Source organism: Tympanuchus pallidicinctus, unplaced genomic scaffold (assembly GCF_026119805.1).
Source record: "Tympanuchus pallidicinctus isolate F22 unplaced genomic scaffold, pur_lepc_1.0 scaffold15, whole genome shotgun sequence".
NCBI lineage: Eukaryota > Metazoa > Chordata > Aves > Galliformes > Phasianidae > Tympanuchus > Tympanuchus pallidicinctus.
The window spans coordinates 1,405,977-1,420,776 of NW_026294669.1; the positions used below are offsets into that span (position 1 = coordinate 1,405,977).

Genomic DNA, 14,800 nt, shown 5'->3' on the forward strand with positions numbered 1-14,800 from the left:
CATTCCTTACTTGTGACGATGCAAACGTGTTTCAGAGCTTCACTGGGCCTAAGCTGTAGGAGAAGCCTCTCTGTTTACCTGCAATGCATGTCCTGGGACCAGAAGCCATCCTGGAGAGCTCTGCAGAGCCCAATTACTCTCTCCAGCTCCTTGAAAAGAGGTTGAAGCAAAGTGCAGGCCATCTCTGCTCCCTGGTAACAGTGATAGGACAAGAGGTGATGGCTTCACAGTGCACCAGGGGAGGGTCAGGGTGAGTATGAGGAATAATTCCTTCTCCAAAGAGCAGTCAGGCAGTGGCCCACCACCAGGTCATCATCCCTGGGGGTGTCCCAGAGCTGTGGAGATGTGGCACTGAGGGACGTGGGAGTGGGTGTGGGGGGCTTGGGGATCTCAGAGTTCTTCTCCAACCTTAACAATTCTGTGAGTGCAGCCTGAAGGAGGGAAACAAGGCCCAGGCAGCGACTTGGATCAACAAACTTCAAAACAGATTAACTCTGATTTCATTCTGAAGTGTGAACTCTCCCACTCTGCATCTCTTGCATCAGCAGCTATGGCACAGAAGGCTGCTCCATCGCCTTGGCTCGACCCTTCTGCCTGCACAGCTTTGGCTCCCATCACAATTAACCACACATAATCGCAGTCTGTATTTCTTGCTCCCCGCAGCCCAGTGAAATGACTCCCAGGCGTCTCTTAGCCACTTCCAGGTCCTCTGGTTAGGGGCATCACACACAGCAGCACTTTCTGGCTATCTGCAGGCCCAGGACTGCCAATCTCCCACCTTCCCCCTCCATGCAGCTCGCACTCGGAAGCCTTTGGCATTCAGCTCAGAAGCTGCAGCTCGATCCTGTCTGCAGAGGCCGATTCCCGGCTGTATTCTGGCTCCAAGCACACATAACTTCTCTTTTTCCCCACAAATTCCAAAGTTATTCATGTCTACTGTCCACGTGCCAAGTCATATAGGTAAGGTTTCCATTTCGTTTGCTCTGGACTGGCATTATAAAGCTACAACTTCATTTAATCACAGTAGCAGATGGAAAACCAGGAGGAAATACTAGCAGGCCCACAAAATATTAAATTGCCTAAGAGTTAAAAATAAAACTTGCGGCGCATCAAGGAAATATATACATTTAACCTATTGGACAAAGCCCAGCTCCATCCAATTCAGCATCCCCACAGCAACCCCACGCTGCAGAGAGGCACTGCACCCCCAGCCCGGCCCGAACCACCCCAACCTCTCCCAGCTGCCATGCAAGGACAGAACTCAGCTTCCTCTAACTTATTCTTCATTTTAATGACAATGTACAGGCTTATTGTTTTGGAAAACAAACGTGGCAGCATCTTGAGTGACTTAAAAGCATAAGCGTTGCTAATTAATGGCATTAAGCTGTTGCTCTTTCTTGCTAATCTTATGATCTTTAAGTCTAAATCCTTTTTATTTATGAATCATGACATAAACGTGCCAGCATCAAACAGGACAGGCTCCTCCTAATCCATCCGCTCACATCAAAGGCCCCGCGTGCATCAGTAAGCCAATTAGAGCACATCCATCCCAAAACACGAGATCTTGCCACCAGCCTCCAAGCACAGAAAACCATTTCCTACTCATGGGAACTTCCATGGGAGCCGTGCCCAGCAGCCCGAGGACACGGCCATCCATTCCTCTGTGTGGGTCACTGAGAAGAGCCCTGGGGACAGCAGGACGTGGGCAGCAGAGGAAGCACCCAGTGCCCATTGCAGAGACCGCTGCCATCTACCAGAGCCCCACACACAGCCAGCAGTGCATCCCCTGAATTCCAGCAGCAGCTTGGCAGGCATGATGTGGGCAGAGGAGAACACAGGACACGTAGCTTCCCTCAGCTGCAATGGCAGAATTAAACCTCAATTCTGCTAATGAATCCTCTACACCGGGAAACCTCACGCACTGCTTCAGTGGCTCCATGGTGCAGCTTAACGCCAGCTCCTCTCTGAGACGTGGCAGAGTAGCTTATATTCCCAAGCCCTAATTCCCAGCTCACTTTCTCCTCCTTCCCTTCCTCTGAGTGGGATTATTTCCGATCCGCACAACCACAAGAGAGAGGAAAGCAAACCTTTGCACATTTCTGGCTTCATGGCAGTACTGATGGAACAAACTGGAGCTTCCACAATATCCTTGGTCTCGTTAGATTCACACTAAGCTGAGCCTTGCTCATTTCCTCACCTGCTGACTCTCTCACCTGGAATGTCCCAGCTCACAGTGGCACTCCCTGCAGGCTCTGTGCACAGCACTTGGTGACTGCCCAGCTATCGCCTTCCACCTCCAGCACTCCTGGCTCTATCTCTGCTGCCTCCATGATGATGAGCTGCACCCTTCATTTTTTCTGTGTTATGGCCATGACTGTTTTATGGCACTGCCTGAACTATTTCAAGTCTTTTTAATGTTTAGTGAGTTCTTACAAAGTAAATCCAAAATTGGTCCGTAAGTCAAATCCATACCTCCCAATCTGTAGAACTGAGAAAGAACAGGCATCCTTCCAGCAGGGAACCTGCAGGTCAACGAAGCTCTGCTGCAAACTTCAGAGCTTGCCTACTAAGGCAGCCCTCTGTACTTTGGTACAGTGTTACAATTTAACTGCACGATCCACAGTAAAAGAGCCCTTCATGTTCCTGTATAACACTAAAATTCAGCTTTCTGTAACTCTGCGCGGCTTCACTTCTCAGTCCTGCTACAGTGTGTTTATTTAGGAAAGCTAGAAGCCAGTGAGGCAGTTCTGGGCGTGTTGACTTCACGAGGAATCCATGCAAGGCTAAAATTAAATCTACTTATTGTTCTCATCCTCCTTCTTCCCTTTTTTTTCCTTATTAAACCATTCTTTGATCTGGAAGCCCAGCACACAGCACACAGATGCTCCCAGCAAGGCAGCTGTCCCGGCAGACATCCGTGTGCAGGGCTGGGACTGAGTGCAGGACTCTCATTTACACTGTGTGCACCCCAGGACTTCTCAGCAACCCCACATACCCTACCTGACATCATCCACCGCTCCCTCCTCTGTGCTCCCCACTGAAGCTGCTGTGCTGCTTTGCACATCACTTTGCTTCCTCAGCAGTAACACATGCATATTGATTACACACTATCCTAATCTGAGAGCTCTTGGAGATGTGAATCTCATACTGCTCCATTGAGACCCTCGCTAGCATCAGCACTGCACAAACAAGAGCAGGGTCGGGATGTGCTTCACCACGCACACACGGGGATCCCATGCAGACAGCCTGTGCACGTTTTGGGGAGCTCAGCTCTTCCCCAGTACTCCCAGCAAGCGATGGGAGCTGCAGCTGCAGCCCTGGGGCAGGAGCAGAGGTGTGAGCCAAGCCGGGTGCTGCTGACATTCGCCGCTGGAATTCCATCTGAGAAGCATCTCGAACGTCTTGGTGGCCAGCGACTGCCGCTCTCACCACAGGGCTGTTTGTACCATTCAGAAATTCAGACCCAGACTAATACTTTTCAGATTCTGGAAAAGCTGAAACCTCATTAATTCGACACCGAGAAACCGTTTCACGCTGCAAAAGCCCCAGAGCGCAGCTCACAGCTGACTCACCCATCCTGGAAGATCGCCGCCTCACTGCTTTACTCACTCATTCAAATGCTCTCACCACCGATAAGGCACACCACAGAACCCCAAATTAAAGAGCTTTCAGTGAAATGTCTGGGAAAGTGCATTCCAGCTCGAGCCCATGCTCACATCTGCCAGGAGCCGCAGTACAGCAGCATGCACCCAGCTGCTGGGAGCCGTATGTCGGACGTGGTGGGAGATGCACAGAGGAGATGTGTTGGACATCTCATTTCTACCACTGCCATGAAATGCTGAACATGCTGTCTGGAGCAACCCACCTCCTGTCTGTAGGCTTGCACCTTCCTGATCCCCTGCCAGCATGCAGCAGTGCAAAACAGAAGGTGAAGGCTGAGCACTGGGACAATCAGTCTGCTCCCAACTTGCCGATGGGCTTTTCTTCTTACTATTTATTAGTTTTTATCAGCTTTATAAGGATTCCACCGAAATAAAAAGCTTTGCTCTAACCAGAGGATTCCCATCCTGCACGACACTGTTCACTACAAAGCCCCCAGAGCAAACACTGCAGACCCAGCTGTGTAACTGAATAGCTGCCTATCAACTACTCTGCTGAAAAGGAAAAATTAACAGCACAGACAGCAGCACCTATCAGTGAGTGTCAAAAGCCATCTGTGCAAGAGGACTGCACAATCTCAGCACAAAAGCAGCTGTAAGGAACAGTCAGCTCGGAGGCTTTGCTCTATCCAGAGGTGTAAATCTCATCTCCCAAACACCCCAGTGCTGTGTAACAGAACACTGAGCTCTCAGAGAACCCCGTCCTGCAGCTGAACTACAGTGTGAGGACAGAGGCAGCCCCTCCATGCTGGCACCTGCACCACTCCCCACCCCGTGCACGCAGCCCCAGCCCTGCAGCCCTGCCCCACATCCCTGCCCAGCACCATTCAGTGCAGGGCTGAAATTAACCACGCTGAGCCAGGCAGCAGGTGATGAAGTGAGAGCAACTTTCCCCACGCACACCTTCAACACACTGGAGCACTGGAGGTGGTTTGCAGAGGAATGGCTGCCGTGCATCACCTCCAAACTTGCTGCTAACTCTCCTGGCCAACAAAGCTCCTGCCCTGCTCACTGGCAAGCTGCGAGGTCACCTCTCTGGGGAAGAGCTGCAGCTCTCAACAAAGTAATAAAAGAAGAGTTAAAGAAATTTCCCCTAACTGGAATTTTAAAAGCAGACAAAGATCACAACATGCTGCTAAGAGATAAGGAGAAGTGTTTTCCCAACATGACAGCAGCAGCAGAGCCCCACTGTGGCCAGGATTGCTCGTGCTGATGTACCTGAGCAAACACCACCCGTGGTGCTCACCCATGCACCAGCAGCCAGGCCAACCCCAGCAGGATCCATGTCACTGCTCTGGATTTTCACTTATTTAGATAATAATCCATGTGAGGACCTAATTATGGTAGATTCACTTCCCACTTCACCATTTGCTTCACACTAAGCCCACCACCAACAAATGTTCCGTGCTGGTGTCCTTGTTCTGGAGATGCACTTTCACTGCATCCATCCCATGCCCACCAACCAGAGTGGGCCCACTAACAAAACACAGAGGGTGTTACAACCACAGTTTCATCAGTTAATTAACAGTACTAAAAAACAGTCTGGTTAGTTGCGTTTGAAGCACGCAAGCGTCCAGTCTGGGCCTACCCAGCCTCTTCTGTCAGATGAAGCACTCAGAGGGTGGTGAGGCACTGGAACAGGTTGCCCAAGGAGGCTGTGGATGCCCCATCCCTGCAGGCATTCAAGGCCAGGCTGGATGTGGCTCTGGGCAGCCTGGGCTGCTGGTTGGCGACCTGCACACAGCAGGGGGTTGGAACTGGATGAGCATTGTGCTGCTTTGCAACCCAGGAAAGCCATTCTATGATTCTGTGATTCTCAGGGCTCACCTCCCCAGCCCTGTGCTCTGCACCCATCAGCTGGAGGGGATGCTCACCAACAAACCAGTCTGCATGCGCTGGATGAAGGCACACGTTGTTGACATTCTTAAATAACTCGAATTTGCAAAAGATTTCAGTGTCAGAAAGCCAAAGCTCAGGAGGACCAGGAACTCCACGAGGCGTACTTGGTGCTTTAGACTAAGCAAACGAAGCTATAAACAGTGAAACAAGCAGAAGTGATAAGCACTTCTTAAACATTGCAAACTATTTACCTCCTCTTTTCTGCATTCAAGTACTTGATGAACTGTGAAGGCAATTTATCTGAAAGTTTGTTGTACCGAAAAATGTAAACACGAGCAAAGGCTCCCATATGCCAGGCTCCAAACCCATGTGAATTTTTACAGGCGTGCCATAAACTCCGGTTTATACTGGAAATATTTACAGGTCTGAGTACTGCCAGCACCACTGCACCCAACAGAAGAGGCAAATGGCCAAAGAAAACCACAGCCGTGTGACTTTCTAGCCATAATGAGAAACTCCTCGTGCACTGAGGTTGCTCTGTCTCCCACTCCACAATATCTGACCCCCAGGGCTCCCCCGCCTTACGTCTGCCTGTGTTACAACAGGAGTGGCTACAAACATAATGCACACACACACTTATCCACACGTCACATGAGTAATTCTCCTGCCTAAAAATCAGGCGTCTCCAAACCACCAGTGCAGATATCTGTTGTTTCACCAGTCGCATTTTCACACGGATCTTCCTGTATTTTTTCCATTGCCCTTCAGTAACCAAGTGTTAAGCTCCAAGGACTCAGCAGCTTCCTGCAGAGTGGCGTGAGGACCTGCCTGGATGATCAGCTGAGCAGATCCCTCTGTTTCCAAGGACAAGGCAGAGCTGTAGCTGGCATGGAAGCCTGAGAGCATCACGAGAGAACGCAGCTGCCCCACAGCATCATTAAACATCTCCTGCAACAAGCAGGTAAAGCAAATCACCAAAAAGCAGTAAAGCTCTGTTTATGCAATTGGCTGCACACACCATGAGGCAATTGGCTGCATTTGTGAGAACTCAATACTCACTTTGAACACGTGAACCATCCGCAGCAGACTGCGTGGGTCTGAGACGTGGCAGGGTCGCACTGCACCAGGCCCAGTCCCAAACAAGGCTGCTCTGTGCTGGGCAGTCCCAGCTCCCTCCCAGCACTCCCACCGAGGCCCCAGGATGCCTTTTCACTAATGGAAAGTTCACAGCCATTTTACTGCAGGCTTTTATCAAGCTGCAGGAGTAATGGGATGGACTCCCCACCAACCGATGGGGTCTCACTCTCAAGAGAAATCAGAACAAGGCTACTTTTAAGGCTGCTTTTTAAAACAAACTAGGTTTAAAAATAAAATAGAATTGACAGACTGTGAAAGTGAAGCCAAAATTCAGCTCTGCTAAGTGCAGCATGCTTTGAAAGACAACAGCAACTCTTTGACCTAGGGGTCAAAGAGTGGGAAGGAGCAAGAGCTCGACACCAACACCTGCCCATCCCCTGCCCTCCCAGCCTGGACCCCCCTGCACGTAGGATCCCCCCTGCTGCAGCTGCATCAGCAGTGCTTCCCTTGGCAGAGTGATGTCCTTGACAAGAGACCAGTGCTCTTTCTTTTTGTACTGTCATCACAGCTCCCAAGCAGCAGCCTTCAGTTTCCCTCATATTATTTTGGCCTCATTTGGGAAATATAACTGATTGCAAAAAGACAGCACTGTGAACAAAGCCCACTCCTTTCCTGATAGCCTAGATAGTCACAGGCTGCCCTTGCCCACATCCATAGCCAGGCAATCCTCATTGAAAAGCTCCTGCTCTCCTTCTCGGCCTCCCAGCTCACTCACCATCATGAGATGGAGATTGCACAGCACTCCCAATGTCAAACTGAGTACTACATTAGCTCTTACACAGTGCACACACACTGCCAGACACCCTGGCATGAAAGATGAATGAGGAGCTGGTGCAGGCAGAGGCAGCCTCGAGTGCTGCACAGTTCCTTGCAGGGCACTCACACAGCACCGAGCCAACACAACCCAACAGCAGATATGTGCACTACGTGTGTCACAAACACTGCTTCTAGCAGCTTTCAGACTGGATATTAGTAAATACTTCTTCTCTAAAGAGCAGTCAGGCAGTGGCACACTGAGTGGGGGTGTCCCAGAGCTGTGGGGATGTGGCACTGAGGGATGTGGGCAGTGGGCACGGGGGGGTGGGTGGGGTTGGACTTGGGGATCCAACCTTAACGATTCCACAATTCCACAACTGAATGCTACACGAATAGTTGCCACAGCAAACAGAGCACATAGTGACCCAATGCACCTCATCGTCCCCAGCTTGGAGTTTCTCCAAGTGTCAGCCTTCCCCACTCACCCCACTTGAGCACCACCCCTGCAGCCCCAGGATGCTCCTCTCAGCACAGGAACATTATCAGTCTCCCTGCTGTGCATCCCCACGTGTACAGCCACATCCCTTGGCCTAGCGACGCTCTGCTTGCTTTTCCTCCCAAAATCTGGAAGCAAAGATGTGGAGCCTGGCACTGAAACCCCTGCAGCAACATAGAAACTCTTCTGAGCTCTGAGACAGGGACAAAAAACCCCTGGGAGACATGCAGCAACTGAGCGACTGCCCAGGTTTGGTTATTCTTTAAACACTTTTACTGCGGCCATCCCAAAACCAATCCTAAAGTTCAATGCTAGACCCATAAAAGCTTCTCCATAAAAGCTTCTACTAGGTTACTTTTTCCAAATAAAGCCCTAACCACATTTTCTGGGCTTCTGCTTATGATCAGCACGCTGAAGTTTCCAGCGCACACCGCAGTCACTGAAGCTTCATGGATTTCATCTTTCCAGAGCCTAAAAAGCTGTGCTGCTTCTAATCCACTTCCAACAAACTTTCACAGGATGTCACTGAGTCACTCACGGCACGCATTACCTAATGTCACACTCAGACATGAACCATATAAAACGTAATTCATGCAGAGTTGTGCATATTCAAGGACTTTGCTCAGATACTGGAAAATAGTGGGCCATTCTGGATGCTATTTTAACCTCCGTGAGAGGCCAAACAGCAAACATCCGAAGCACTGCACTGGTACCACGCCAACACAGACACCTGCGGCCAGAAACACAGCTCTACTCTTCATACGTGCCATACAAAAGCAGTTAAGTGTGTTCTGTGTATTCCACAAGGGCCTCTCTCTGCAAAAGCCCCGAGCTGCACGCAGGTCAGGTGGTGGCAAACCCACTGCAATGGATGTAGTGATGGGACGAGAGGTGATGGCCTCAAGTTGCAGCAGGGGAAGGGCACACTGGATATGAGGAACAATTTCTCTCTGACTCCAGCCATACTTCCAGGGTCTTCCTTATTCCTGATTCCTGCAGGTTTTCTCACCTGATGATAACACACATGTTACAATGGCCTTTGTTTACCCACAAACATGCTTCTTGTTTCAATTTCTCATCGCAGAGATCTTCCACCAAGATATCTGCCTCATGATTTTCACAGCGCAGTACGTGAAGACTGTAAACAGAACTTTGTATTTCATCAAGAATCCCTTTGATGTATGTTGATAAACTTGAATTAGAGCACCCATAAATGTGCCTGCAGCACTGCACCTCCTGCCTGGAGCAGCCATGGGCAGGGTGGAGGTGCGGGGCAGAGCAGGGCTGGCTGCACAAGCAGGGCACAAGGGGCACTTCTGGAGCTGGTGCAGGAAGGCAGGTTATCCACAGTGACTGGAGAGATGCTGGATAGCTTTGTTTAATGATTGCACTGTAAGATCCTTCTAGAATCCCCCACTCATTGCCAAGGAGATGGAGAGAATCCACAGGTGTTAACAAAACTGAGGTCATATTTATATCTAATGAATATACAGACGTTTTATAACTGTCCAGCTTATGCTGTGAAAGCTGCCTGCTACCTGCCCATGAATCTGTCCTGAGTTAATCATAACACAAAGTATTTACTGGGGAGTGAGCTGTGCTGGCTGCGCTGTGCTGCTCCCTGCAGCCCCCGCAGTTCCACAGACCAACCCCAGCTCACATTAACCATTAATACAACACCATATTCCCATTTTCACGCCGGCAATCCACCAGAGATGAGAGCCCCATCCCTTAGAGCTCAGTCTGGGCTCTTTACAGCACGTGGAGATCCGACAGCTTCCACTGCCATCTGGTAAAGCTCTCTCTTTCGAGGTCCCAGCAGTGCCCCCGCACCGCTCCCCAGCCCTGAGCTCACACAGGCTGCCATACGCCTGCAGACTGCGAGGGATGTTGTAGGTTCACAGCAGGGGAAAATCCAACCCACTGCCTTGTCACTGCGGTGGGAAATGATACGGCTTGCAGGGAGCAGCGGGGCTGTTGCACAACTATCCAGACAGGACGTAGGGTCTCATTCCAGAGCAGCTTTCCTGGGAAGCGCTGTCTCAGGCCGATGGCAAACAGCTCGCTCCTCCAGAAGGGAGCCGGGAGCTTGCAGCCCTCCCCTGCCTCTGCTCTAATTCTCATTTGATGACCTTGACACTGTAAACATCAACAAAAGAAGAAGAAAAGGAGGCTAAGCTACCTAATACGTCTCCAGAAGGCTCCTCCGTTCATTAAGAGCCCCAAATTAAGTGCTAATGCTCTTCTGATTAACCCCCATTAACGCCAGCACAGTCCCAGAGGTGTCTGGGATGAGCCTGGAGTCACAGGCTGTGGGCTGTTGGGACAACCAAGAACTGAGAACAGGTTATTTAACAAGGGGCTCTTTTCTGCTATGAGCACGTTTTAGCCCCTGTTGCACACCACAGCATGCATCCACGTGGAGGCATACAGCCTGTTACACAAACTAAGAGGCACCTACATGCAAGGGCATCGCCCAGCACCAGTGACATTCTGTCCTTTCTATGGCCAAGTTGCACGCACTCAGAGCCCTTTGGAACACCGGGATGAAGACATTGCTGTGCAGCCAAGCCCCGACTCCCTGCAGCTTTCCAGGCTGGATGGGAACCGGGCATGGCACTGCATGAGGATGAGCCATGGCTCTCAGGCAGCATCACCAAGCTGGGAGCAGAATGAATCCTGCCTGGCACCATGGAGCAAAAAGAGGGACCGGGTGCCGAGCAGGAAACCTGAATTTCTCATGGAAGCACATCTGGTATTTATTAGAGGGATTCAGGGGATCTAGTTACATCTATTTTTTCCTCCTTAAAGCAACAACTCACCAGGAAGTATTAGTATGAGCAAGCAGCACATGCAAATTGGTGCAAGAATCTCCAAAGCACAAAGCAGCAAAGCACACACGGAGCAGCACAGGCTGCCACAGGACAGGGCTCGGCTGCCCGCCCCCACCCACCCCAAGACTGCCAAAAGGTGAAGAGGATCCACCACAAAAAGGGATTAAAAAAGGGAAGAAAAAAGGACACTTCTGTACTGGGAGGGCTGTTGCAGCCCTGCACCCTGGCAGGGAGATTCCAGAGTGCTGCGCTCCAGCTGCAGGCAGCCCTCTGATGAAGATGGCAAGGGGAAAAATACTCCTCCCTGCACTCGTGCACCACTGCCACGCTCACATCCAAGTGCTCCCATCCACACAGCTCAAAGACACAACCAGCCAGGTCTGTTGCACAGCTTCACTGCGTTCCTAATGAACACAAACGTGATTGGGAATGGAGTCGCTCCGTGGCAGCAGCAGCCTCAGAGCCAGCAGCCGCATTTGGGCCGCAGCTCCCCTCGGGGCAGCCCATCAGTTCTGCCCAGCCTCAGCGATTAAAGGCAGGATCCTCCCAGCGCTGCCTCCCTGCTGCTGGCTGCTCCTAGAGAAGCCCCTCCTGACATGTGCTCGGCCTTCTGCCGCTGAATGCCATCGGGCTCTGAAAGCAGAAGCAGGACAGGCCAGCAGCAGGCCCACAGGCGCTGCTTCGCACCAACCGGGAATACTGGATCGGCCCAAAGGTGCTGACAGGCACCAGCGCACAGCACCCAACACCTCTGCTACAGAAAGGTCAAAAAGGCACAGAGAGATGAGTGAAAGCTTTCTAAGATTTACCTGCTTCAAATGAGGCAGTAAATTCAGGTTTTAATAGGCCAACTCTCACACGCTGCATGGTCTCTCGCTCATCCCCTGTGTCCATTTATGTGCAAAAGTTCAGCTTACAACAAGTCTGGGCTGTGCTGTGAATGTGAACTGCAGCCTTCCTGAGTCCAGTCACTTCTCCCTAACATGGGACACTGCAGCCAGGATGAAAATATGCTTCCAACACAGCACGTTTCTGCAACAGATAGCTCTCTGACCCCACGAGGACCAGCAGGACCTACCAGGTTGCTCAGTATTTTGACCGTTTCCATCCCCATTGCACAGAGGGCACGCCATACAGGCAAGCACCGAGGAATGTCCTTGCCCAGCCAATCCCAGCTGGATTGAGGTGACCTCGTGGCCATGATGCATGAGGAACCGTGCTGTGAGCTCCTTGCAGTTCAAGGTGGGAGCAAATCCCTGAGCTTGAGCAGAACAGTGAAAACTGCTGAGCACAACTAATTCCCATAGAACAGTGTATGTATTGACAGCTACACTTGATGGGATGGAATTATTTTGCTCTTCAGAAAAAACACAGTTGGGTCCAGCTCAGAATAAAGCGCAGAGATGGCAAAGCAACCCTCTGCAGTCAGCAGTGGCAGCATCATGCAGTGACTTCTGCACAAACAGCAGCAGTTCCTGCTGTACTGGGATTTAAGCATAAGCATTCCCAAGAAATGGCTGGGTCAAGATGTGCGTGTTCACAACAAGTACTGCCAGGCTTAAGAGACCCACCGAGGAGAACAGTGTAAGGGAACTGCTCCCTATACAGGCTTGCAGGCTGGGAGCTTTCACAATGTTCTTTTATAAATATTTGCAAAGCCTGGTAACAACGGAAACATCCAAAAGATTTTTCCTTCCTTGGAAGCAGCAATGAAGTCCTGTTATAAAGGTCTGAAGCACCTGAGGAGGGAAGAATTAGGTTGGATGTCAGGGGGAAGTTCTTTGCTATGAGAGCAGTGAGGTGCTGGAACAGCTGCCCAGAGAGGCTGTGATGCCCCGTCCATCCCTGGAGGTGTTCAAGGCCACGTTGGATGGGGCCCTGGGCAGGTATTAATTATAGAGATTGGTGGCCCTGCCTGTGGCAGGGGTTTGGAGATTCATGATCCTTGAGGTCCCTTCCAACCTGAGCTATTCTGTGATTCTGTTATTCTGAGATGTTCCTCAGCTCACTTTCATCTCACTCCGTGGGGTTCCAGAGGGCCAATGGGGCTGAGCACAGACAGCTGAGCCATCCATCTTCAGGGCTCTGCTCCATCCATCCCCGCAGTTCTGCTCTATCCAACCTCAGTGCTCTGCCCCAGCCCTGCACAGGGCTCAATCCTCAGGGCCCGTCTCTGGAGCGGGTGGGTAATTCAGTCCACAGGCCACTTCAGGAGTGGGAGATGAGATCACTGTGCTTCCCTGCTGCATGCCAGAAGGCCCCTCCCAGCCCAGCAGGGCTGTGCTCCCAGCGCAGGCTTTGACACCCAGCACAGCGACAGCACCCTAAGGGTGAGGACACCAGAGGCCGTCCTGGGGAATGCTGAAAAGAACAACCTGAAGACTTCTTTCCTTAAAAGTCTAGTAGGAATCATTAGTAAAACCAGCCTCTAAAGCACACAAGTCAGGCCCTCCTGTGAGACCAGGCACAGGAAGGGGTGTGGAGCATGAGGCACGGCCAGGGTCACCTGCTTGGAGGGGACACACACAGCACAGAGCACCCAGCAGCTCCCCAGAGCAGCACAGAGCAGCACCCTGAGTGAGCACTGAGTACAGGAGCTGGACGGGGACATGGCAAACCAGTGGCATCTTCCAGCCAGCACTGAATGTCCTGGGGCAAGTCCAGCCATCGCTTCTGCCCAAAGTACTCATTAGTGGGGCGGCTAGAAAAGAGAGGCGCCTTCAGAGGTAAGCATTACTGTTTCACAGCCAGTATTTCCCATTAACTGCAATTGGTACCATTAAAATGGGCAGCTTTGCTGCTCAGCTACACTTCTCATACCAGCCAAAATGACGCGCTGTTAGTTTAAAATGAGACAGAAAGAGAGCATTATAAGGCTGGTGTGAAACTCCCCGAGCACCACATCCATCTTAATTCCCCTCTGCAGGAGCCAGTGCAGATCTGGCTGGCTGATGCCCATCCTAAAGCTGTGCCAAGAAAAACACAAAGCAACCAGCTCCTTCACAGCACCAAGAGACTAGGAAAGATGATCAATTCCCGAATCACACAGCTCAAAAAGCGGTAATTAATGCTCCTTCCAGGCAAACACGTTTGCTCCCAAGGCACCAGGCTCTGACAGCTGATGGCCAACAGCCTGCAGCAAATGACTGGGAGCAATAGCAGGGGCTCCTCAGCAACGTACTGCCCTGCAGGAACCCTCCTGCCTGCGATCTCCGTACCATCACCTCTGCAGCGATGTCCATCAGCATCAGCAACCCCTCTGAGTGCAGCAGAGCAACATGCAGGGAGCGGGCTGACAGTAACAGGACAAGAGAGAATGGGGTTGAACTAAAAGAAGGGAGACGTTAGGAGGAAATTCTTTACCCAAATGTAGTGAGGCTCTGGCACTGCCCAGAGCTGTGGTGCCCCATCCCTGGAGGTGCCCCAGGCTGTGGATGGGCCCTGGGCAGCCTGAGCTGGGGGCAGCCAGTCCACGGCAAGGCTGGGGCTGAGGGCTGTGCGATCTCTTCCAACCCAACCATTCTGCAGCTCTAAGTTCTTTAAGTCCCTTCTAACCCAACTTTTCTGTGATCCTACGATCCTATGAAGCAGCAGCTATAAATCTTCCATGTGGAAGCCTCAAATTTTGCAGCTGAAGGACATCTGCATTCAAAAGAAGAGTCCAAACGCCCAAAAATGGGAAAGGAGTACCAGAAAGCAGGTAGGACCAGACACAAAAGGTAACACTGGACAAAAAGTATCTGCTGAAGAACAGAACGATGCTTAGTGCATTCCATGCACCACGTTCAGCACCTCTGCCCACAGTCCAGCTGTGGCAGCATCTTTCCCACTGCTCCACAGCTATGCTCTCAGTGCATGCACCGTGCCTCCAGATCCAAGGCGATTCTGTACCGAGAGCAGAAAGCAGTGCTGGGATCAGCTCAGCAGCACACACACAGCCTCTCCCCTTGGCCGGGAGGTGCCCCTGCGTCCTTGCTGCTGCCGGCCAGCACCTCTTGTGCAATCCTCTGCTGCAGCCGTTCTCTTCCAAAAGCATTTGTCAGAAGAAAAACAGAACCACCCAAAATTGAACATCACTC

The 14,800-nt window shown here is 51.3% G+C and overlaps 1 protein-coding gene and 1 long non-coding RNA gene across 8 annotated transcripts in view; both read right to left on the reverse strand.

The window, feature by feature from the left end:
* LOC128076884 (uncharacterized) overlaps positions 1 to 14,800 on the reverse strand; it is a 182,699-nt gene that overhangs the window by 88,236 nt on the left and 79,663 nt on the right. The window lies entirely within an intron of this gene.
* Positions 1 to 14,800, reverse strand: part of FMNL2 (formin like 2) — a 108,044-nt gene that overhangs the window by 58,239 nt on the left and 35,005 nt on the right. Inside the window, exon 1 of one of the 7 annotated variants that reach the window (XM_052675207.1) lies at positions 2,473 to 2,580. The exons of the other annotated variants lie outside the window; for them this stretch is intronic. The gene's annotated coding sequence lies outside the window, so the exon portion shown is untranslated. Of the gene's footprint in view, positions 1 to 2,472; positions 2,581 to 14,800 lie in introns of those variants that run through there. 7 annotated transcript variants of the gene reach the window in all.